Below are 23,570 nucleotides of genomic sequence, written 5' to 3'. Positions count from 1 at the left end.
TTTTTGTGGCTCTAGAGGGATGAAGCTGACCATAATACAAGCACGAGAATGTGGATTGACATGTTGATGATGCTTGGCGATCCACATTGCCATCGTAAGATCCTTGAGCTTGCATTAGTTCATTCTTGATCCCATCTTTATGGTGCCTTTGTCAATTACATCCTCTAGCCTGTTCAACTTTCATTGCCTCACCATAATGTGATATATGTCCTCTAGAGCAAATGTGAGTAGGACCGTAGTGTCTCAGAGATCTGCTTTTGTTGAGCCCAAGTCACTTCGGAGAAAGTTGCTAGTGAAAATAATTCATCATTCTCATTCGTTCTTGTGTGACTTCCATTGTGTCCGGCATGCTTGATATAACATGTGTAGGTGTCACAAAGCTTGATGTTGAATTTCTTACTAAGGAAGGTCTTGTGTAGCTTCTAAAGTAGATTCCATTCTTTTCAGGGCAGGTTCTTTTGTTATTGTCTCTTTTTTGGAGACAAGTTCTTGTGTAACTTCCATTTGCCTTAAGATGATGTAGTGAATTCAAAGGCATCTTGGTAGATTGGTGGTTGAGTAGGTTCTTGTGTTACTATCTCTTTTTTTGAGATAGGTTCTTCTTGCATAACTACTCAATAGGAGTTAGAGGGTATCCCTGGTGGGTGATGCTCCTTTATTGGCACTTTTCCCTTGCCCTTATGAGCAAGTTCTTGTGGTTCTACCTTTTTCAAAGTAGGTTTTGTGGTTCTACTCTCCAATCTTTGCCTTAATTTTTCATAATCGATAGGCCTGAAGTTGATGTTTGCCTCTCATTTGTTGGTGATGATAATTTTTTAGGCTTTGGCATCCATTCATTCTTCTGATCTTTATTTAACACATTGTTGTTGTTGCTGTTTGAAGATGATGGATGTACTCTTGTTGCACTAAGTACCTTGGGTACCCAAATATAAGTTTTTCCAAGGTAATATCCCTAGGTCACTAACCTCTTGATATGAATGATTATGTCATAAATGTGCTCTATAGATAGTTCCCTTAGCTAAGCATTTGGAGTTTGGATGCTAAGCCACATGTAAGCAATGATGACCCATTACAAACTAGAGATTCAAGACTAGCATGCTGTATGTTGTGATGGTTGCTTTTGGTTCCCTTTCTTTTCCTTTCCTTTTTTGGACATGCAACTAATTCAAGAACATATCTATCTTTTAATGAGTTAGCATGTATGGCCCTAAACCATTGCACAACAATGGAAGTCACTTTTTGTTGCATAGAATTTTACATTTCTATCACTTTTGAAATCCAAAAATGGATTTTGAGAGGGTCCTCTTGAGAAAGAGTTGCAATCATGGATCCAACCTTCAAAACTTGTATGGAACGTTCCTAGATTCTGGTGATGTTTTCTCAAATTTGGCAAGATCATCATGCATTAAGGCACATCTTTGTTAGCCCTCGGGTTAGGCTAACATGCAGCCATAGGTCTAAGTGCAGTGACTGAGTGCCAACGTTGAAAGTGGCTCTAGATGAGTGGCATAGTCTGGTGGTGTCTTTGAAGATCGGTGTGTGGGATACACAAAGTATTTGGACTTATACTTGATACTTTTTGCCTTATTTGATGGCTAACACATGCTTGAAAATAAGGAGAAGGTATGCACTAGGCGTGAAGAGTTCCTGAGCTAAAGCAATTGGTTACATCCTACCATGAGAACTGGAGTGGTCTGAGTTCAATGCCCAAACAAGGTTGGAAAAAGAAACTATTCAACAAGAGCAACAAGTGTGAGGAGAGAGATCAGCTATGCTATCCCAGGGGTGGAAGTTGATTACTATGCAAAGATAGTACAAAATGTTAGATATCAATGCTCCAGTCTCATGTAACTACGTGGGAACCAGCTAACTCTACTTGTAAGCCCCCCATATGAGGAGAAGGCATTTAAGTAGCTCGGTTATCCGTGGTTTAGACACCAGATGGGGGCCATGTGTGGCATGATGGCTCGACGGCTTCAGATTGAGTTGGCACACTATCAACTAAGCTACATGCAAGTGCAGGAAGGCATCCCATGACTAACCACACTGAGGGTAGATGGAGCATTTCCCAGGGCAACCCACTCTCGGGTTGCGGGGCCTGTTTGGAGCCCCAGATGATCTCAGATGGCTCAGGGCCAAACAGAGACCATAGGTTAGTTGCTCTATTCTGTGCCACAGTTGTAACATGTGGTCAGTGTCCTATTTCAGGACTGACCTCCAGTTGGCCATTTTGGGCCAACTGGGTCGGTCTCCCAATTGGGTCTTAACCGACTACGATTGGTGGCTATATAAGAGCAAGCCCGTGAAGCCCATATTCATCATTGGCTACAGCAACCCTGATTCCTTAGCATCTAGCCTCCATCCTCTACTATTTCTAGCATGCCATCGAAGCTTCTCACATAGGAGCGCATGGCTAGGTGGCAGTGCCATCTATTGTATCAGCTTTACAGTAATCAAATTCTTGATTCTCCATACTATCTGCTTTTCTCTCTTGCATACGAGATCCGGTTATCTGTTGAGCACAGACGTTGTATTGTTTTCTTACATGGTATCAGAGCTTGGGCTCTAGCAAGAAGATTTGGTAGTGTGTTTCTATTTGCGAGCAGATTGTGAGAGATGGCCCAGCCCACAAGACTACAAATCCTACCGTTCGACGAAAGCGGAAAGTTGGACAACACTAACTATCCACTCTGGAAGTTTAAGATGAAGACCATCCTAAGCACATACGAGCTTTGGGATACTGCTACTAGGGTGGACGTGAAGCCAGTTGCAAGACCGACGAATCCAGCCAATGCAGGACAACAGATAGTACCAACTGTGGATCGAATTCTCGCGTGGACAAGAAGAAATGTAGATGCGCTGTGTTCTATTGTGTGCAGTGTAAGTGATTCTATCATGGCGTTAATTCAACATGTTACCACATCGGAGGAGGCATGGACGGTCTTGAAAAATCAGTATGAGACCACGAATCAGACACGGATTTAGAATCTGGAGACTCAACTTGTGAATGAGAAACTGTCTGAGTCTGAAACGGCAAAGAAGTTCATCACTAGGGTGAAGAATCTACGCGATCAGATGACTGCGATTGGCATCACCATCACCAGCGAGAATCTAGCACGAAGAACCAATTGTATGGTGTAAAGCAGAATGATAAGGAATCCCTAAGGGATTACATTACCAGGATCAAGCAGCTCAATGCAATGGCAAGAATTCCAATAGTGAATTCCTAGCAGCACCCGACCGTGAGAATGACCTCGCAGGAGGAGAAGAAGGCCTTGATGTAATGAAAGGCCAGAGGCTTGACAAACGTTCACGAGGCTTTGAAGGTGGAATGAAAGGTGTTGAAACTCGTCGAGACGTTGTAGCCCATGGAGACGATGAGCTTTGAAAGAATTCAAGGCTACAGTGATGAAGGCGACCATGCAAACAGAGATTCTGAAGATGAAGAAGGCATTGGAGGTGACAAAAACGACCATGTAGATGGAGATTCTTAATGTGGAGAAGGTATTGGAGGCAACAGAAGTGACCTTGCAACCCGTGGAGACTTGGAAACCATGCAACCCATGGAGCTTGTAAAGAACGTGGAGACCTTGCAACCCATGCAAACTGTCAAGACCTTGTAGGCGATGGCGATGGCGATTCTAAACACTATGTAGACCGTGGAAGCAGGTGATGGTGACCTTGGAGGTGATGATGATGGCAGCCTTATAGGTGAGTTTGGGACTTTGCGATGGTAATGGCGATGGCAATTTTGTCGACCTTTTTGATGACGACCTCAACCTTTGCGATGGTGATGATTGGGATCATTGACTATACTGGCGATGGCAACGTTTGTAAAGGCAATGGTGCACATCAACACAGAGTCAATGGCAATGTTCGTGATGGCAGCACAGCGAACAACAAAAGAGAGGCAATGTTTAGGTTTAGGTATACGACTTTAGATAGGCTTAGGTTTAGAATAAAACGTCAGTAGAGAGTAAAAATGTTAGTTTAGAGTTAGAACGTTAAAACGTTAGGTTAGTTTATGTTAAATAGGTTAGGTTAGTTAAAACGTTAGGTTACTTAGTTAAAACATTAGGTTAGTCAAAACATTAGGTTACCTCAAAATGTTAGGTTAGTTATATCTTCCCACCCTAAACTCTATTACTCCCAAGGGCTGTAAGTTCTCCTCCACATGGGCAATGAAATTTATAGTAGGCCAAAACATTTGATGGTATACCTTGTTGTATTGCCTAAGGTGTTCCACCATTGCCATGCTCAAGTTGATTTGTAGGACAGGTGGCAGCCATCCTCGCTATAGGGAATCCACATGTTCTATTGTAGGTAACGGTCTTTTTTCTTCCACTTGACTCTCCTTGTTTGGATTCTTGGATAGGTTGCTTTCCCTGCACTTACCTTACCTGTGGTTGCTCTTGCAATTCCCTGGCTTGTGGTTGCTCTGCACCGATCTTTCCTATTAGAAATGACCCAACAAAGGCTACACACAGTAGAAGACTGATAGTATTGCCCATGAGCTCACACAGTGTGTGTGTGGGGTGTGGAATCACAAAGTTCTTAACTTATGTGCATAGATGTGCAAGCCAGTAAACAGACAATGCTCAAAAACAAATATAGAAGCAACTCTTTATATTTTCATCCATCCCCGAAGTAGGACACGATACAATACCAAAAGGTTCTCCTACTAGATGTAAAGCACTTCTAGATCTCTGAGCCAGTGTGCTCCACCTCGAGCATATGTAGACTCTCTGTCTAGCTCCCTACCACCTTGCTATCCAGAAGCCAGCCTAGGTGGGCAGCACCTTGAGCTCAGTCTGTAGCCCTATGTCAGCCTCCTCCTCCTGTGTGTAGGTCCAAGGGTGGGCTTGCTGCTGCTGCTATCTGCTCTCCAATTGCTACTCTAAGTGATGATGATCTCATCAACCTTCTGCCCTAGAAGACAATCTAGGTTCTCTCCTTGGAGCTAAGTCTGCAGCAACACCTCTCTTCTTCACTTCCTGTGTAGAGGCCCAAGGATGGTAGATATGCTGCTCCTCTTAAAGCTACTTGGCTGGATGCAAAATGAGGCCTGAGGCCTCTCCTTTTATAGGCTCTCAAGGTAGCCTCAATCTAGCCAACCCAAACAGGCCGACTAGGCTGCTGCAAAACTGCCCTAAAAGGGCTCTTAAAACCAGAGCCCCTGGCCCACAAAACTAGGGCTTTTGGCTGTCACTTCAAGGGCTGATGCCCTCTTATATATGCAGGGTCCAGCCCCCTTCTTCCTTGCCATTTTCTAGGCATGGTAGGCTGGCTGGAACCAGCCCTACCCACCCTATACCTGGCCAACCAGGCTGCTAGTAACCCCCGCCATGTTGCGCCTCTGCCAGGCCCTTCTCCAGCGCTGTACAATTCTGTACACCCTACTAATGTGAGTGCCTCTAAGGATCTGCAGTCCCGTATAGCCATGCATCATCACCTGTACTTAGAGACGCTGCTATCTTGTACTGTTCCTTCAGGGATCCTCCTCTCTTGGTTGTGAGGTGTTGCCCATGTGGTAGCCCCCTCCCTCTCTCTTCTTTGGGCATCTTCTACCCTAGGTCTCCCTCCCCTACACTCTCCTCATATGGGGGCTTATAGATGGGCAGGTGACCATCCCAACACCCCCTCTCACTGACACATCCGAGCCCAATGCCAACACGTCGATGAAGATGCTCCAATAATTGCTTGGTCGTAGTCCTTAGGAACTTTTCGATGTCGAAATCTTTTCCTGGCTTTTCATCCAGTGGCTCTTGCTCCACCAGGTCTGGTTCCGCTTCCACACACCATCTTGGTACACAAGTCCATCTTTTGTAGCACCTCCTGGCACCACCATCTTCAGTCATGTTCTTGCCTTCAAACTCGAGCAATCTAGCCATCACGATCTTCCAATTGTCCCCCTCATAATAAGTGAATAACTTGGAGTCTTCTAGGCACCATGCTCTAAGGGTCTATTTCAAACCGTCCTTCCTTTGGCAAGGTTCGCAACAAAAGAACATCTCCAGATAGCCTGGACCACGAACTCTAAATGCACCTGACACCCTCCTTCTCGCAAGGGCACTGTCCTCCAGTCATGGAAGTTGATTCCCAAGAGCTTCTGAAGTAGGGTTGTCCTTCAGCAAGGTCCCTGCCTTTAGGCTCCCACACCTGTGAGCCTCCTACTTGGGCTCTGATACCATGTTAGAAATTACCCCACAGAGGGTATGCACAATAGAAGACTGATAGTATTGCCTAGGAGTTCACACAATGTGTGTGTGTGGAATCACAAACTTCTTAAGTTTCGTGCATAGATGTGCAAGCCAACAAATAGACAATGCTCAGAAACAAATATAGAAGCAACTCTTTATATTTCCGTTTGTCCACAAAGTAGAACAAGATACAATACCAAAAGGTTCTCCTACTAGATGTTAAGCACATGGCATGAACAGGCCAAGGAGGAAGTCCTCCTTGAATGAATTTTAGGAATCCCAATACAGATTGAGCACTCACTCCAAATTTTCAATTTGAGCAAGATTAAGATGTTGATCCTAAAGTTGCTTTTCATAGTCTAACACTGTTTCTTGAATGTTCATGTTTCATTGGGCTCCACATGGCAATGCCAAAATAAAGGTACGTTCTTGGAGCGCAATTACCGTGATGACACTTCATGACTCAGATTCGGAAGTAGTTGTGCAACCATGCAGCACTATTGTATCTTCACGGGGAAGAAGAGAGATGGATTGTCTATAGAGATGTGAAACCGACCACCCTCCTCCTCACTTGTATCATATCCAGGCCCAGATTGGTGGTGTTATTGAGAAGGAAGGGAGCATCATCCGAGCTCTCTGTAAAGAAGCTCGAGCCATTGTTGTCTCTGTGCCAACATGGACTTAGGTAGAACAGAATGTGTGTGTAGAGTAGCGGCAAAGCTCCGCTTGTACTTGCATAAGGCTAGAAATAATCCCTCTTAGAAATCCAACTTGCATGTTCTACATGCAAGTTCTACATACGATTCCTACATGCAACTCCTACATGTGAGTTCTACATGCAACTTCTACAAGCAACTCCTACATGCGAGTTGTACATGCAACTCCTGACAAAATATGAAGAGGGGAGAGGAGAAGAGTGGAGATGAGGAGAGAGGGCACAGCTAGGGAGCACACCACAAATGACTAACTGTACACTAGAATTAGTTGAAAAAATAGAATATATACAAACCCTTTTAGGGTTAGGGTTAGGGGATCTAACTTTATAGCACTCTATAAGGTTAGTGCTATGCACATATGATCACGTGATGGTGCTATGCAGACATGATCACATGATGTTGAGCGTGAACTCTCAACACCTTCCCTCAAGATCAACATCATGAAGTAGGCCTTCCCTCAAGATGATGATTCTGGGGAATCGAAGAAGGACTGAGCATTACATTCCATCACACCCTTTAATGGGAATGTCCTTCCTCTGCATCAAACCAAGAGCTAGTCGGTGTTTCTCGAATAGCTCTTTACCGAGTGGTTTGGTAAAGATGTCTGCAACATTCTCTTTGCTATCACAATGCTGCAGTGTGATGTCACCAAGTAACACTCTTTCTCTGATGAAGTGCTCTCTACATCAATGTGCTTTGTCCTGGAGTGATATACTGGATTTTTGGCCAATGCTTGAGCCGATTGATTATCACAGTATATTGTTGTTGGCTTTGACTCATCAAAATAATCTGTTTCTGATAATAGTCTTCTGAGCCATATAGCCTCACATGCAGTGTGATGTCACCAAGTAACAGTCTTTCTCTGATGAAGTGCTCTCTGACATCAATGTGCTTTGTCTTGGAGTGATATACTCGAATTTTCGGCCAATGCTTGAGCCGATTGATTATCACAGTATATTTTGTTGGCTTTGACTCATCAAAGTAATCTGTTTCTGATAATAGTCTTCTGAGCCATATAGCCTCACATGCACCTGTAGTGAGTGCTCTATATTCTACTTCAGTCGAAGACAAAGAAACAGTTGGCTGTTTGTTTGACAACCATGATATAGCACCTTGACCAAGGAAAAATGCATATCCCTGTGTCGATCTCCTGGTCTCATGATCTCCAGCATAGTCACTGTCACAGTATCCATGCAACCGTGGATGACTTCCTCTGTATTCTATCCCAAATTGTCTTGTACCTCTGATGTATCTCAAGACTCTTTTGGCTGCATTCCAGTGAGACTGTTTTGGATTTGCCATAAACTGTGCTAGTGAGCTTACTGCATAACAAATATCTGGCCGTGTGATTGTCAGATATATAAGAGATCCAATGAGTTGCCTGTAGTATCTGTCATTGACTATAGGCTTTTTTGAATCTTTAGTAAGTTTCAAACTCTGTTCCATGGGAGTGGCTGCAATCTTGCAATCTTCCATATGAAACTTCTTCAGGAGACTGTCAACATACTTCAGCTGACTCATGAATGTGCTATCTGAGTCTCTCCAGAACTCAATTCCAAGACAATAGTGCATAAGTCCAAGATCTTTCATGTCGAGTTCTGCAGATAAGTCTTGTTTTAGTTTTCTGATGAAGCTATCCTTGCTTCCTGTCACAATCAGATCATCTATGTACAAAAGTGCAATAGTAATATCTTCCCCTTGAACTTTGTAGTAGAGAGTATGATCTGCATTGGACTTCATCTATCTCAGATCAGCAAAATACTTATCAATTCTGCTGTACCAACTTCTGGGTGCTTGCTTTAAGCCATAGAGACTTTTCTTGAGATGGCAAACCTTGTTCTCCTTTCCTGGTCCAACATAACCTGCGGGTTGTTGCATGTAGACTTCCTCGTCTAGATAACCATTGAGAAATGCATTCTTGACATCGAGCTGATACACATTCCATTTGCTGAGTGTCGCTAGTGATATCAAGAACCGTATGGAATCCATCTTTGCTACTGGAGCATAAGTCTCATCATAATCTTGGCCATATTGTTGTGCAAATCCTTTTGCAACTAATCTGGCTTTGTATCTCTGAATACTGCCATCTGGATTGTACTTCACTTTGTATACCCATTTGTTGGCTATGGCCTTCTTTCCTGGTGGAAGGTCGCATAATTCCCAAGTGTTATTTTTATACAAAGCATCCATTTCTTCATTCATAGCAGTTTGCCATTTGGGCTTGTCTACTGCGTCTTCAAAGTACACTGGCTCTTCTGTAGCCATGATGGTAGTCATAAGAGCATAGTTGGTGGTTTCCACCTGAATTGCTTTGCCTTTCTGAGCATATGTCAATCTGGCTGGTGGTCTGCTTTCCCTAGTAGACCGTCTGAGCTGCTGTGGCACTGCTTGGGGTGTTGCTGGCAATTCTTGCTCTTCTTCATCAACCTGTTCTGTAGATGACTGTGAAGTCGATGCTTCTATCTCCTGTGTAGGTGAGGTTTTCCATTCTGATTCCTCATCGAAGATTACATCTCTGGAGATAATGACTTTGCGGTTGATGGGATCATACAATTTGTATGCTTTGCTTTCTTCACTGTAGCCAACCATGATGCATTTGCGTGACTTCGCATCCAATTTCCTGCGATGATCATCATGTATGTGGGCATATGCTATGCAACCAAATATGCGGAGATGCCCAATGCGTGGCTTGTGTCCAGTGAATGCTTCATAAGGAGTCATACCTTGTATCGGTTCGGTAGGAAGCTGATTAAGCAAATAGTTAGCTGTAGCTATTGCTTCTGCCCAATACTGATTCGGAAGATGCTTTTCACTGAGCATTGCTCTAGCACTGTCTGCTAAAGTCCCATTCTTCCGTTCAGCTCTTGCATTTTGCTAAGGAGTATCTGCACATGTGAATTGTCTTCGAATGCTGTGATTTTTGCAAAAGTTCATGAATGCTGAAGACATGTATTCACCTCCTTTGTCTAATCTCATGACCTTGATCTTTCTGCCTGTTTGGTTTTCTACCATGGCTTTGAATTCTTGAAATCTGGCAAACACTTCAGATTTCTCTTTCAGAAAGTAGACCCAACAATATCTGCTGTAGTCGTCGATGAAGGTCAAGTAATAAAGTGAACCATTGATGCTGCGGGTCTGGGCATAACCCCATACATCTGTATGAATCAAATCAAGAATACCTCATGACGAGAGGTACTTCTGACAAAGTTGGTTCGCTTTTGTTTGTCGAAACAGCATGCTTCGCAAACTTTTCCAAGAAACGGAGGCGGCCGTCGAGCCCGTTGTAGGAGGCGCCGCTCGGTTATGTTGATGGAGACGGAGCTCGTATGGTGAGGCAGTAGAAGACTACGCTGAAGGAGTCGCTGGAGAGCAGTCGATCATGAGCAGTAGAGAAGGAGTCGATGCGCCGCCTCAGGAGCCGCGGTTGAGTGCACCGTCGTGAGCGTTGTTTGGAGGGTCGGTGTAGAGGCTCTGTTGGAGAGGCTTGCATGCAGTTGGTCATCGAAGATGGCACTAGAGCCTGGCTTGTAGGGGGCAGCTGTTGAAGACGTTGGGCTTTGGAGCTACATAGTCGTTCGGATGGAGCTTGTTGTTATTTGCTGGTGCAAGCAATCGAGTAGACTACTAAGCCGCCTTGGAGGGCAACGTTCGAAAGGCTGAGCACTACGAGGAGATGGTGGCCTTAGGAGTAGTCGATGGAGCAGGGACCTCCGATTGCTTTGGCCGTTGGTGAAGCTTTCGTTGATGGCGGCTGGAGCTTCGGTTGGAGAAAACTGAAGAAGGTCGACTGGCTGTAGAAGGAGCCGCTACTCAGTTGAGAGGCTTGGAGAGGCTTTGGTGCAATGAGCTAGAGCTGGTTGGCCAGCTTGGCGGTGGCAAGGAGCTCTTTATAAGGGTCGTTGATGGAGTGCTGGCATGCAAAGGTTGAGCATGAAAGAGCACGACTGTAGGAGCTAGAGGACGCTAATGTTGGAGGCGTCATTTGGAGGCACTAAAAGTCGACGTAGTCATTACGGGATGGAGAAACTATAGAAGCATAGGGAGCCAGAGATGAACTGCTTTAGGGCTTGAGTGCGAGGAGCTGCTGAAGGCTTGGAGTCGAGGCTCAATAGCCAATCGTTGAGGATAGTTGGGGCTCTATTGAGGTGTCATATGTTGCTATTATTGTAGGTAAGGCACTTCGAGTAGATAGTTTGTTGCTGGAGCTTTGGAGCTCATAATTGGTGGCGCTTCATTGCAGAGTTTGGTGAAGGAGTCACAATGGGAGGTTGATGAAGCTTAGGCCGTTTGCTGAGACTATGTAGCCGGTCGGTCTATGTGCTAAAGCATGCTATTGGAGAGGCGCGCAAGTTGTTGAAAGAAACTCTCTTTTTGTGAACCATGAGAGAAAGAAACTCTCTTAGCTACTATGTAAATGAACTCCCAGTCGGACCTTTCAAAGCAAGAACTCTCTTAACGAATACTCTCTCAATAGATTTCTCTCAGAATGAATAGATTTCAATCTCTTTCTCTCACAGAAAGAAGACACTCCCTATCTTTTTCACGAAACCTTTGAAGACCTCTCTATCCATGGAAGTCTCTCTCTCTCACATGGACGGAATTGTATGACGGAAATTCTCTCTATCACTCTACGGAAGTGAAAGGAACACTCAATCTCTCTCGATCTCTCAATCTCTCTCACACTCTTAAGAATCTCAATGTCTCAGCGGAAGACAAGGAAGCTCTGATACCATGACAAAATATGAAGAGGGGAGAGGAGAAGAGTGGAGATGAGGAGAGAGGGCACAGCTAGAGAGCACACCACAAATGACTAACTGTACACTAGAATTAGTTGAAAAAATAGAATATATACAAACCCTTTTAGGGTTAGGGTTAGGGGATCTAACCCTTTCCTTTATAGCACTCTATAAGGTTAGCGCTATGCACATATGATCACGTGATGGTGCTATGCACACATGATCACATGATGTTGAGCGTGAACTCTCAACAACTCCTACATGCAACTTCTACATGCAACTCCTATATGCGATTTCTACATGCAACTCCTACATACAACTCCTACATGCGAGTTCTACATGCAACTTCTACATGCAACTCCTACATGCAACTCCTATATGCAACTTCTATATGCAAGTTCTACATGTAGAGAGAGAATGTCTTACAATTCTTACATGCAGAGAGAGAAGCTCTCCAACTTGTATAAATACCCCATAATGGAATGAAGCCCACACTCTTTGGGTCATTGTGTTGAGTTCTACTTTGGTATTCCAAGCAATTGTCTCAAGTGTCCATGCTTCCTTGCACTCCATGTCCAAAACCATGTCCTAACCTTGCAACTCCTCCTCCCCTCTCCTCCAACTTTGCAACCCATCCTCTCCCTCTCCTCCTCCCTCCTCCTCCTCCCTTATCCTCCTCCCTCTTCCTTCTCCTCCTCCCTCCTTCTCCTCCTCCTCTCTCCTCCTCCCTCCTTCTCCTCCTCCTCTCTCCTCCTCCCTTCTCCTCCTCCCTTCTCCTCCTCCTCCTCCTTCCTCCTCTCTCTTCTTTCCTTCATGCTCTTCCTCTCCCACTCCTATGCTCCCCCTAAGCCCTTAGTTCCTCAACCCTTAATCTCCATGATCTACAAGGAAGACGAGTTCTCCACCATGTACTTTACTCTAAACCTTGGAACCTCTTCTAAACTCTGGAACCTCCTTCTAAACCTTGGAACTCCTTCTAAACCTTGGAACTCCTTCTAACCTTGGAACCTCTTCTAAACTCAGGAACCTCCTTCTAAACCTTGGAACCTCCCTCTAAACCTTGGAACCTCCTTCTAACCCTTAAACTCCTCCTAAACCTTGCAACCCCCAATGAAGATGAAAATCTTCATTACCTCAACCATGATGATACACATTCCTTTTACACATGCATGCACTATGTTTGCTTGCCACACTTAAGCCTACGTCTCTCACCGGAACACGACTCGAGGTCCTAAGCTACACGTATACTACAAACGACAACCTCGATATATCTATAGGTGTCAAAAAGCCTCGGAACCTTGCATACTGAGAATACCCTACTCTTCCTACGAAAGCCGTAGGAAAGAGCCAACATTTGGCGTCACTGCCGAGGAGACTAGCATCTCAAGTAAAGAGTAAACATATGTAGGTATGTCTAAAAAAACAAACTACTTTGAACTTTCATGAACATATCACTCAAGAGCTAGGAGAGCTAAAATTTTTCCAACTCAAGTAAAAAGTAATAATAATTTCCTAGCTGAAACTCTTCGTTATCAGTTTAGGAAAATGCATGTTTTCTAGGAAAACGGCACCTTAAGGAATAAATCAAACCATGTGATGGTTGTCAGAGTGTAGAGCTTGAAATTTTGAACATTTCTCCTTTTAATGAAAGCACATTCTAACACAACCACCAAAAGTTATGGGCAATCGATGATTAAAGGTTCTAAATGCCATAACCCAAAAGAAAAATTAAAAGCATCTCCCTAGTCAAACTTGGACAAATTCAAAGGTGCACATGTGTCTGACTAAATCCACAGCTCCCCCTCCTTCCCTATAAAAGAGCACCCATCCCTCTCATACTTTTTCTTTCACATCTTGCCTCCATCCTCACATGGTAAGTTACTTTGAGCCCATCTCACAGCGATAACCTAGCCATCCACCATTGGTCCTCAACAATCCCGTTAATCGAGAAAGACTTGGAGAGCGTTCAGTTGACCATCTCTTCCTCCCTTTGGATTTTCATCAAAGTTTTTCGTTTTTCATCAAAGTTTTCTGTCCGTCAAGTTTTTTTCTTTTTTCCCCCTCCCCCTCCTCCATATCCTCCTCCATCTCCCCCTCCATCTCCACCACCCACATCCCCCCTCACTCCCTCCATTCCCCCCCTCTCCATCTCCACCCCCCCTTCTCCCTCCACCACCACCCTTTCTTCCCCCCCCCCCAACCCCCTTCCTCCATCTTCCCCTCCAACCCCCTCCATCCCCCCCTCCTCCATCTCCCCCTCCACTACCACCCCCTTCGCCCCCCCTCCTCCATCTTCCCCTCCACCCCCCTCCACCTCCACCACCACCCCCTTCCCCCCCGCCCTCCTCCATCTACACCTCCCCCCCTTACCACCACCCTTCCCCCCCCCCCCCCCCCCTTCCACCACCCCCCCTCCCATCTCCCCCCCCACCCTTCCCCCCCCCTCCCTCTCTACCACTCCCTCACCCCCTTCACCACCCCCCTTCCCCCCCCCCCCTCTCTCTCTCTCTCTCTCTCTCTCTCTCTCTCTCTCTCTCTCTCTCTCTCTCTCTTTCTCTCTCTCTTTCTCTCTCTACCCTCTGCTCACATGCCTCTCCCTAATCTAAGGGCCTAAGGCCCTTTCTAATCCTAAGGGCTTAAGGCCCTTACATTGGGCCTGGCTGCTACCGGCAGCAGCACCCGCAGCGATGCTCACGGTGGCGCTCGCAATGCTTGCCCGTGATGCTCGCAGCGATTCTGCGACAACTCTCGCAGTGCTCGCCTGTGACGGCACGCCAGTGGCGCCCACCCGCCAACACCACCTCCTCCCCGTGCTCGCTCGCAAAAGCCACCTCTTCCTTGCACCCTTTGCCCACCCGCCTCACCTCCCCTCCACTCCTCGTAGCCCCCCTCCCCTCCCCTCTACCCTCCGTTCCACCCACCCCCCGCCGCCGAGTGAAAAAACACCCCCCCCTCCCCCTACCCACCGCCACGTGAAACCCCCCTCCCACGAATTATTTATTTATTTTTTAAATTAATTAATTAGTTTTTTTAAATCCTAACTTAACCCTAAGACTAACCAAGGTTAGGTTAGTTAGACCTAGCTTAGGTTAGTTTAACCTAGGTTAGGTTAGTTTAACTTAGGTTAGGTTAGTCTAACTAACCTTTAGTTAATAACTAATTGTAGTTAGTAAGAGTAGTTAGATTAACCTCCCAGTTACAATAACTGAGGAGGATATAGGCTAGTTAATCTAACTAGAATTAACTTGGTTCAAACCCCTCAGTTGGACTTAAAGTCCATTCACACCACCCTTAAGACCCCCCTTCCCAAAAAGCCAATTTTACCCCTACTTTAACCCCTCGTAACTCATCCGTTGGGGACCCAAACTGGACCTTGTTTGAACCAAGATTTCACACACAGAAACACCACACTATGGAGTATTTTTCCAGCCCATTGCACACCATTTTGGCATCCCTAGCACTCGCTCATTCGCGCCCCTGTGTGGGCCTTGTTTCGCACAAATTCGCTCGTATCTTCACACTGTGACCTCTGATTAACAATCCGTCTACACCGGCACAGTTCCCTACACACGTAGGACAATCTTAGGCACATTATTAACATGACGGTCCCTACACAAACTAACACCACTCTAACCCTCCCAACCAAACTACATCCACACCCGCACTTGCGGCAGAGACACCCTTTGTAAATCTCACCCAATCTGCATGCAGCTACGTTCCGGCCAATGCCTCTGACTCCAACGCTTACCAAATCCACATACAACTCCACTACAACCACAGCCCCCGATAATTCTCTACCCCGAATCCCCCCCCAAGATTCAATCACTCCCTTTAACTCTTCCATGCCACAACATGGCTGGACGCCATCGCGACAATGATGGGGATATCGACCTCGATGCAGAGGCTGACAATTTCTTTAATCGAAGAAATAATAACACTCAAGGTAGGCACCCCTTGGGAAAATTGGAACTTCCCAAATATAATGGTAGGGGAGATCCAACCCAATTCCTCCAGCATTTTGATGCAGCATGCCGAGCAGGTGGAGATCAATCCCATGAAACCAAGGTGGCTTGGTTTCCCATGGCCTTAACTGATGAAGCGTCTGAATGGTACCTGGACCTTCTAATGGAAGAGCGCGCCACATGGGACCTGCTTCAAACAGAATTTAAAAGACGCTTTCAAACGGAGAGGCTACAAGATGATCCCGCTCTCCAACTAAGCAAGATCAAACAAGGCCGTCGAGAAGATGTACGCACGTACTTGGATAAGATGAAAAGATTAATCACCAAATGTGACCCATACCCCGATGCAAAGTACCTCACGGCCTGGTTCATTGCAGGACTAAGAAAGAAAATCCAAAAATATATGAAAAAGATAAGCAGCTATGAAACATTTAGTGTTGCTCATGCGACAACCATTAACATCAAGGATGGCAGGACCGACTTAGACACTAGCAGTGATGATGGCAGATCTAGTACACGAGATAAGCGCTCGAAAAAAGGCAAATCCAAGTCCATTGCTGAAACATCAAATGAAGATCGCCTAAAGGCCATGACCATGAAGCTGAAAGAAGACATGATGCAGGCCATGGAACAAAAACTTCACTTGTCTCAGCTGCCAACTCAGACATATCCATGACGAGAAAATGTCTGGTGTCCACACTTCATGGCCAATCATACAACAAATGAGTGCCCAGTCCTAAGAGCCAGGATCACTGCACAAGCAAATCCACTGCCAAGGTTGTGGTGCCATAGCTGTGTCGTCAGCGGCCATGATGAAAACAGTTGCATCTTCAACATGCACAACAACCCGCCTTGACCTTAACAATACCAAGCGGCACCCATGCCAGTGTACAAGCAACCGTACAAGCAACCGGCACTTGCACAAGTTCCCCCAACTCCGAGGCTAAATCCTGTTCCTGTTCGGACACAAGTACCACAACTACTCAGGAATCCAAATCCACGACCATATCCAAGAGCACCAAATCCAGCTCCTTAGGTAGTTCCAATACATCAATTACAAGTCAAGGAAGTAGACTCATCATTTGAGTATGAAACAGAGTACCCGGTGTACTATGTAGAAGGTGCAGAGGGTCTAATACCAGTTTATGCAAATCAAGTATGTCCCAACACATATCAAGCATCAATCAAGTGCTACGATTGTGGCGAAAATCATCGAATTGCTGAGTGCCCTCATCGTGGTAGCCCAGCTACTTTCCAACCACTCTGCAGAGATTGTGGCATAGGACATGGTGGACCATCAAAGTCTGGGCCCAGCAAGTGTAATATCACAACCTGTAAATGTAATTACACGCCAACAGAAAGAGGCCACCAAGGACCCTAACATACCAATCCAACCAAAGCAACTTCTTAAAAAGAAAGCACAAATACCTCCACCTCCGCTAAGTAATGAGCAACCGAGCTCATCCACATCAACTCCTGAGCCTCAAATAAAAGAAGCTCCATACCCAAATGCAAAGGTGGAGAAGGCTGGCTTTCAGCCCGCTTTCAGGCACTTCAACAATGGGTACAAAAGGAACAAGCTCAATTTGAGGCTGAGAAACAAGCTCAAGACCCCCATGACTTGGCCCCACAAAGTATTGATATTGTACTCGAGCCTCTGTTCCAACAATAGACTCTACAACATAATGTACCGCCACATCAACTTGAAGGAGCCGCACTCTCTAGTATCCTGAGTTGCCCTGTGTCAATTCCCATCGGAATCCTCCTACAGAATTGTCCCAATTTTCGAGAGAGTTTCAAAGGATGGATTGAACTCGCAAATCCCCCTCCACCTATGAACGACATCGCAGATATCCCTGTGCAGATGGGTGAGAGAGATGACATATGCAACATTACTGTGCCTTTGATCCACAAGGCATATGATGAAGTCCAAGCCATAGTGAATGGTGGAGCAGGTGTAAATGTCCTATCAAAGGAGCTCTACGAAGAATGGGGCCTCCCACCAATGCAAAAGGCTAATTTCAACATACACCTTGCCAATGATTCACGGGCTAAACCCTTGGGAAGAGTGAATGGCGTGTCCACAAAGGTCACAGGAGTCTACTTTTCCCTTCAATTCACAATCTTGAATCTCCCCAAAAAATCCTATCAAATCTTATTGGGACGTCCTTGGTTAAGGGAAGCATCAATCCTCCATGACTGGGGAACTGATAGACTGACAATCCAAAATTGCGACACTGCAGTCAAGGTGAATGTGGGGACAGGAGCTATAAAACCAATTGTGCCTAGAGCATTGGATGACTTGTCTTCAACAACAATCTCAAGCAAATCAGCTCCCTTGCAATAGCATGCCATAGCGGGCGATTCCCAAAGCAATGTAAATAACTGGATACAAACATTGGCAACCATCGACAACTGCCATTCACTGCCATTCATTAGACCCCATCTTCTCATAGATAGATGCTAAGGTGCTACAGGTAGATCCTCCACTCACACATGAGAACCAATCGATCTAGAGATGCCATTCTCTATGGTGGCTGACCTCGAGTGGGATAATGAACCTGAAGAAAGTACCCATACCAATGATGACTCAGATTTTCCTTGGGACCTTGAAACTGAGGTTGAGAATGCTGAAATTGAAAATCAAATCTTGGATAATGACTTGGCCATTCTGCATGCCCTAATGGTAGTCAAACTCCCAAAAGTTGAACCTCCAAAGTTGAATAATAGTAGAAGATCCCGCAAGAAAGCTGGAGGAGGAAATCGTAGAAAAGCCAAGGCCGAACACTTCAATGAATTTGAATAAGTCCAAACAAGAATCGTTGAATTGTACCTTGCAAAGCCAACTCCCTCAAAATCAGAACCACTACCTCTTGAATGGTCTCGTGAGGGACTAAAAGGAGTATGCGCAGCAAATGAACCCTTACTTGGAAACACCTTACCAGTGGAAAAGCTGCCCCATAGTTCCCAACGTAAGAAGTTTCGAAAATATAAGCCACATGTGCGGATGAAGCTCGATCAAGAGACTTCAGAAAAAGAAAGTCAAAAAGAGCCTAACAAATTGGTAAATGCAACAATGAGGCACCCGGTACACATGGCACATGTCAGGCTAGTTCAACAACATCAGAGGCCGATCTTCAAGAAGTGCCAGAATACTTCAAGAATTACACAAGTGGTAGTGCGCCAATAGCAATGCCAAGACCACTAAGAGAATCTGAAGTTAAGAAACCAATAGCATTGGAGAAACTCCAATCTATGAGGGACTGGCAAAAACACACATAATAAACCTTGCCCTTAAAGGGGAGGAAGAAAAACTAGTTTTCATTGGGAAACAGCTTCGACAAGAAGATGAAACCAAACTCAAAGCACTCCTAATGGAGTACCGTGACTGCCTAGCATGGTCATACAAAGAGATGAAAGAAATTTTACCAGACGTGGCAGTACACACGATACCTATAAGGGAAGGTGCTCACCCTAAGGTATGTGGACCTTATCGCACAAATCCTAAATATGGCACCATGGTTTATGACGAGCTGGAAAAACTCCTAGATGCCGGATTCATCTACGAGATAGAGCACACTGATTAGGTTTCACCCATCCTCATTGTGCCTAAACGCAACAAGAAGCTTAGAATATGCGTAAACTTAAAAAATGTGAATGCAGCCACAATTAGGGATCACTATCCCCTACCCTTATACTTCAACACGCAAGCCACCCCCGACAAAAATGAAGATTTGGGAAACCAAGTCTTCCTTAGTTAGGATTAGATTGTATCATGAGCACTCATTAGCATATGCACGTTTTTTCACATACAGTTTGCACTAGATTGTTACACGCACACTCACTGGCATATGCACATTTTTGCACATTTAGGAAGACCTAATCAATTTTGTATTAGGGATGATTGAGTCTTAGTTTCCCTATTAAATCCCACAAATAAGCATATAGTTAGACACATCACGTGCACTCACACGATTTTGCATAGGCACATAATAGATTGCATCAATAATAGTATCACACACTTTCATTCCATACTCTCAAAGCATGCAATGAATTCACAAGCAGGACAAGAAGCTATGCCAAAACTCAAGATGAATTGGTAAAAGACTCTGCAGCCTCAACAACGAGACCCTCGCCAAACATCACAGCCATCTCCTATATGCAAAAATATCAGACTTGCATACAAACTTATCTACAAGCTCAATGATACGGGTGCAGTCGCATCCAACATGTATGCAAGATAGCAAGAAATGCCAGCCTCAACAACGAGACTCCCGCCAAACCTCTTCCCAAAAAGATTCAATGGTAGAGTCTGCAACCTCAGCAACGAGATCCCCTCTGAAATTCACAGCCATCTACCCCTCAAGAGAAGATAAGCTTCCTGACTACAGACCACAAATTGTATGGTGCAAAAGCATTACAGCAGGAACGACTTGCATGCCATAAGCTCAACACCCACAGGTATCCCAACTCTGAAATCACAATAAGCCATAACCCGAGGATGTAAAATGGATTCGGGAGTATGTTGTCTCTGTGCCAACATGGACTTAGGTAGAACAGAATGTGTGTGTAGAGAGTAGCGGCAAAGCTCTACTTAAACTTGCATAAGGCTAGAAATAATCCCTCTTAGAAATCCAACTTGCATGTTCTACATGCAAGTTCTACATGCGATTCCTACATGCAACTCCTACATGCGAGTTCTACATGCAACTTCTACATGCAACTCCTACATGTGAGTTCTACATGCAACTCCTACATGTGAGTTCTACATATGATTCCTGCATGCAACTCCTACATGCGACTCCTACATGCGAGTTCTACATGCGAGTTCTAGATGCAACTTCTACATGCGAGTTCTACATGCAACTCCTACATGTGAGTTCTACATGCAACTCCTACATGCAACTTCTATATGCAAGTTCTACATGTAGGGAGAGAATGTCTTACAATTCCTACATGCAGAGAGAGAAGCTCTCTAACTTGTATAAATACCCCATAATGGAATGAAGTCCACACTCTTTGGGGCATTGTGTTGAGTTCTACTTTGGTATTCCAAGCAATTGTCTCAAGTGTCCATGCTTCCTTGCACTCCACGTCCAAAAGCATATCCTAACCTTGTAACTCCTCCAACCTTGCAACCCATCCTCTCCCTCTCCTCCTCCCGTCTCCTCCTCCTCCTCTCTCCTCCTCCCTTCTCCTCCCTCCTCCTCCTCCTCCTCCTCCCTCCTCTCTCTTCTTTCCCCCATGCTCTTACACTTTCTTCCTCTCCTACTCCTTTGCTCCCCCTAAGCCCTTAGTTCCTGAACCCTTAATCTCCATGATCTACAAGGGAGACGAGTTCTCCACCATGCACTCTACTCTAAACCTTGGAACCTCTTCTAAACTCTGGAACCTCCTTCTAAACCTTGGAACCTTCTTCTAAACCTTGGAACTCCTTTTAACCTTGGAGCCTCTCCTAAACTCTGGAACCTCCTTCTAAACCTTAGAACCTCCCTCTAAACCTTGAAACCTCCTTCTAACCCTTAAACTCCTCCGAAACCCTACAACCTCCAATGAAGACGAAAGTCTTCATTACCTCAACCATGATGATACACGTTCCTTTTACACATGCGTGCACTACGTTTGCTTACCACACTTAAGCTTACGTCTCTCACCGAAACACGACTTGAGGTCCTAAGCTACACGTATACTACAAACGACAACCCCGATATATCTATAGGTGATAAAAAGCCTCGGAAGCCTGCATATTGAGAATACCCTGCTCTTTCTACGAAAGCTGTAGGAAAGAGCCAACAGCCATCATCAAAGTGGACATTGTGCTTGGTGTTAAGGAGAGATTTTTAGAATGGGATCGGGACAAAGATAGGGGTTGAGAAAGGGATCGCAGGTCCAGGGACTACGTTGTTTGCTCCGCCCATGATGCATTGCTCAAAGCATATTAGCAAGGGGTGATGCTCTTACAATGAATCACCCCGCCAGGTAAATGCGAGGCTTTTGGCTCCTGACAACCAAATTGATTGTGTTACTGGGAAGGCTGGTAATTTTATGCCCGGAAGGCCAAAGCACCGTGACACTTAGTAATTAAGCTCATCACAGCTCATCACAGGAGTAATGGGGACAGAAGTCGACAAAACCCATCCTACAAAACGCAGCGACAAATCCATATAATTCTTTTGAATTGACAAGTGTGTGTTTCAATGTTTGCAGAAAGTCAAAGTCAAAGAGATCTATGTAGTTGATGTAAGTAGAATATCCGTTCCTCGAATTTGAATATTAATACTACACTGATCATAATAGACATCCAGGTAATATGTCTTATCTTATTTATCTTATATATTGCACTCTTTACTGGACTCTTATATACTGGATACCCAGTGAAAGGCCCGTTCCCTCAGATTATAATTCTTTGGGGAAGGAAGCGAGCTGCCTCCCCGCACGATGTGTGGTTATAATAATTATACTATATATTGTATATTATACTATTAATTATATATTATTATAGAAATATATTTCACTTCCTATTGTTACAAAATGGTGTTATCTTTCCTTCCCGTTCAATGTAAATTCTTACAATCTTCGCTCTTCTGTCTTGAGGTGCTTCTAATTGGTGTACAATAATGTTTTCCAAGCTCCAACTTGGTACTGTCTACTTCTATTGTTGATGCTTCACAACCAGGTACTTTGCTACTATCTTATGCTTTTGTATTTTCCTCTTGTAACGTTGTTTTTAAGAACCAGTCACTCGATGTAGAATTCTTCTAAAGCAATACTAGCTACACTATTTTAGTTATTAGGACAATCATGATGCATATAAGAGGAAATTTAATGGAATGGCAATTGGTCGCCACTACAAAAGAGTATGGTTTCGCTTCTCACTTTTCCATCAACTACACAAAAATAAAACCACACGTCCCTCATTCATTCTTCTAGTTCCATTTTCATTTTTCTTGATCGTCTTATTGTCTTTGTCCACATCCGTCATTCATTCTAATCTTATCGTCATCATGTATGTTTACTACTCATGTTCATCTCATCGTCATTGTCTTCCAGCTGCCTACCCATCCTAGTTTTAAAGGAAAGGAAGTAAAGACGCAACCGTCCTTATCTTTGGCACATGAATGGGAAGGATTTATTAGTATTGATTGGCTTGGTGATAAATTTAGACCCTCCCCATTGGTCTTGAGCATTCACATCGGGCATCGGTGGCACTAGACGTGGTAGAGGAGGTGGGATACCATTTTGCCCCAGAATTAATGTGAATGTACATCCTTCTTCCTTACAAGGCTTGGAAAGCACAAAACAAACCAGATCCGTGTCCATCATCCCGAATGCTTCATCACCTCTTCTTCCTCGCCCACATGATCCGTGACTATGGCAGCTCAGTTTGACCTGCCTGTGGTGGAGATTCATCATTGAGTGATTTCATGAAGGAACACCCTTAGATTGGAACGAAAGCTTCACGGAGGAAGACCTTCGGCTTGGAGATTGATTGTCCGAAGCTTCTCAGTGATTTCATGGAAAAAGACCCTCAGATTGATCATCCGGAGCTTCTGGAGCATGGCCCAAAGCAACAGGAGCAGTGGTAATTGCCGACTAATGATGCGTAAGAGCCGATATGCATACCCCAGATCCTGAGGATAGACCAGTCCTTCCAACAAAATCTAACCTTTAGGGTTTTTTAAATTGAAAGACGTGAGATGATAAGCATCAGATAGGATTTCCTCATCGTAGACATAAGCATCGCGAGGAACTCCATGGCCTTATTGTTTAGTAGTATCGGATTTGTGTCGAGCCAAGCGGGGACGTCATCTCGAGCCTCTACGATTTTCTTCTGTACATTCCAGGTTAAGCCCGACTTTCTCCAGCACAGTAAACCTCATGATGAGCACCAACGACCACATCCAAATCCCGCAGTGTCCAATGCAGGCTCGCTCTAGGAAGGAAATTAATCGATGC

Source organism: Dipteris shenzhenensis, chromosome 9 (genome assembly GCF_047967505.1).
Source record: "Dipteris shenzhenensis isolate YYH24624 ecotype China chromosome 9, Dip_SZ_1.0, whole genome shotgun sequence".
NCBI classification, from domain to species: Eukaryota; Viridiplantae; Streptophyta; class Polypodiopsida; order Gleicheniales; family Dipteridaceae; genus Dipteris; species Dipteris shenzhenensis.
This window is presented reverse-complemented; position numbering follows the sequence as displayed.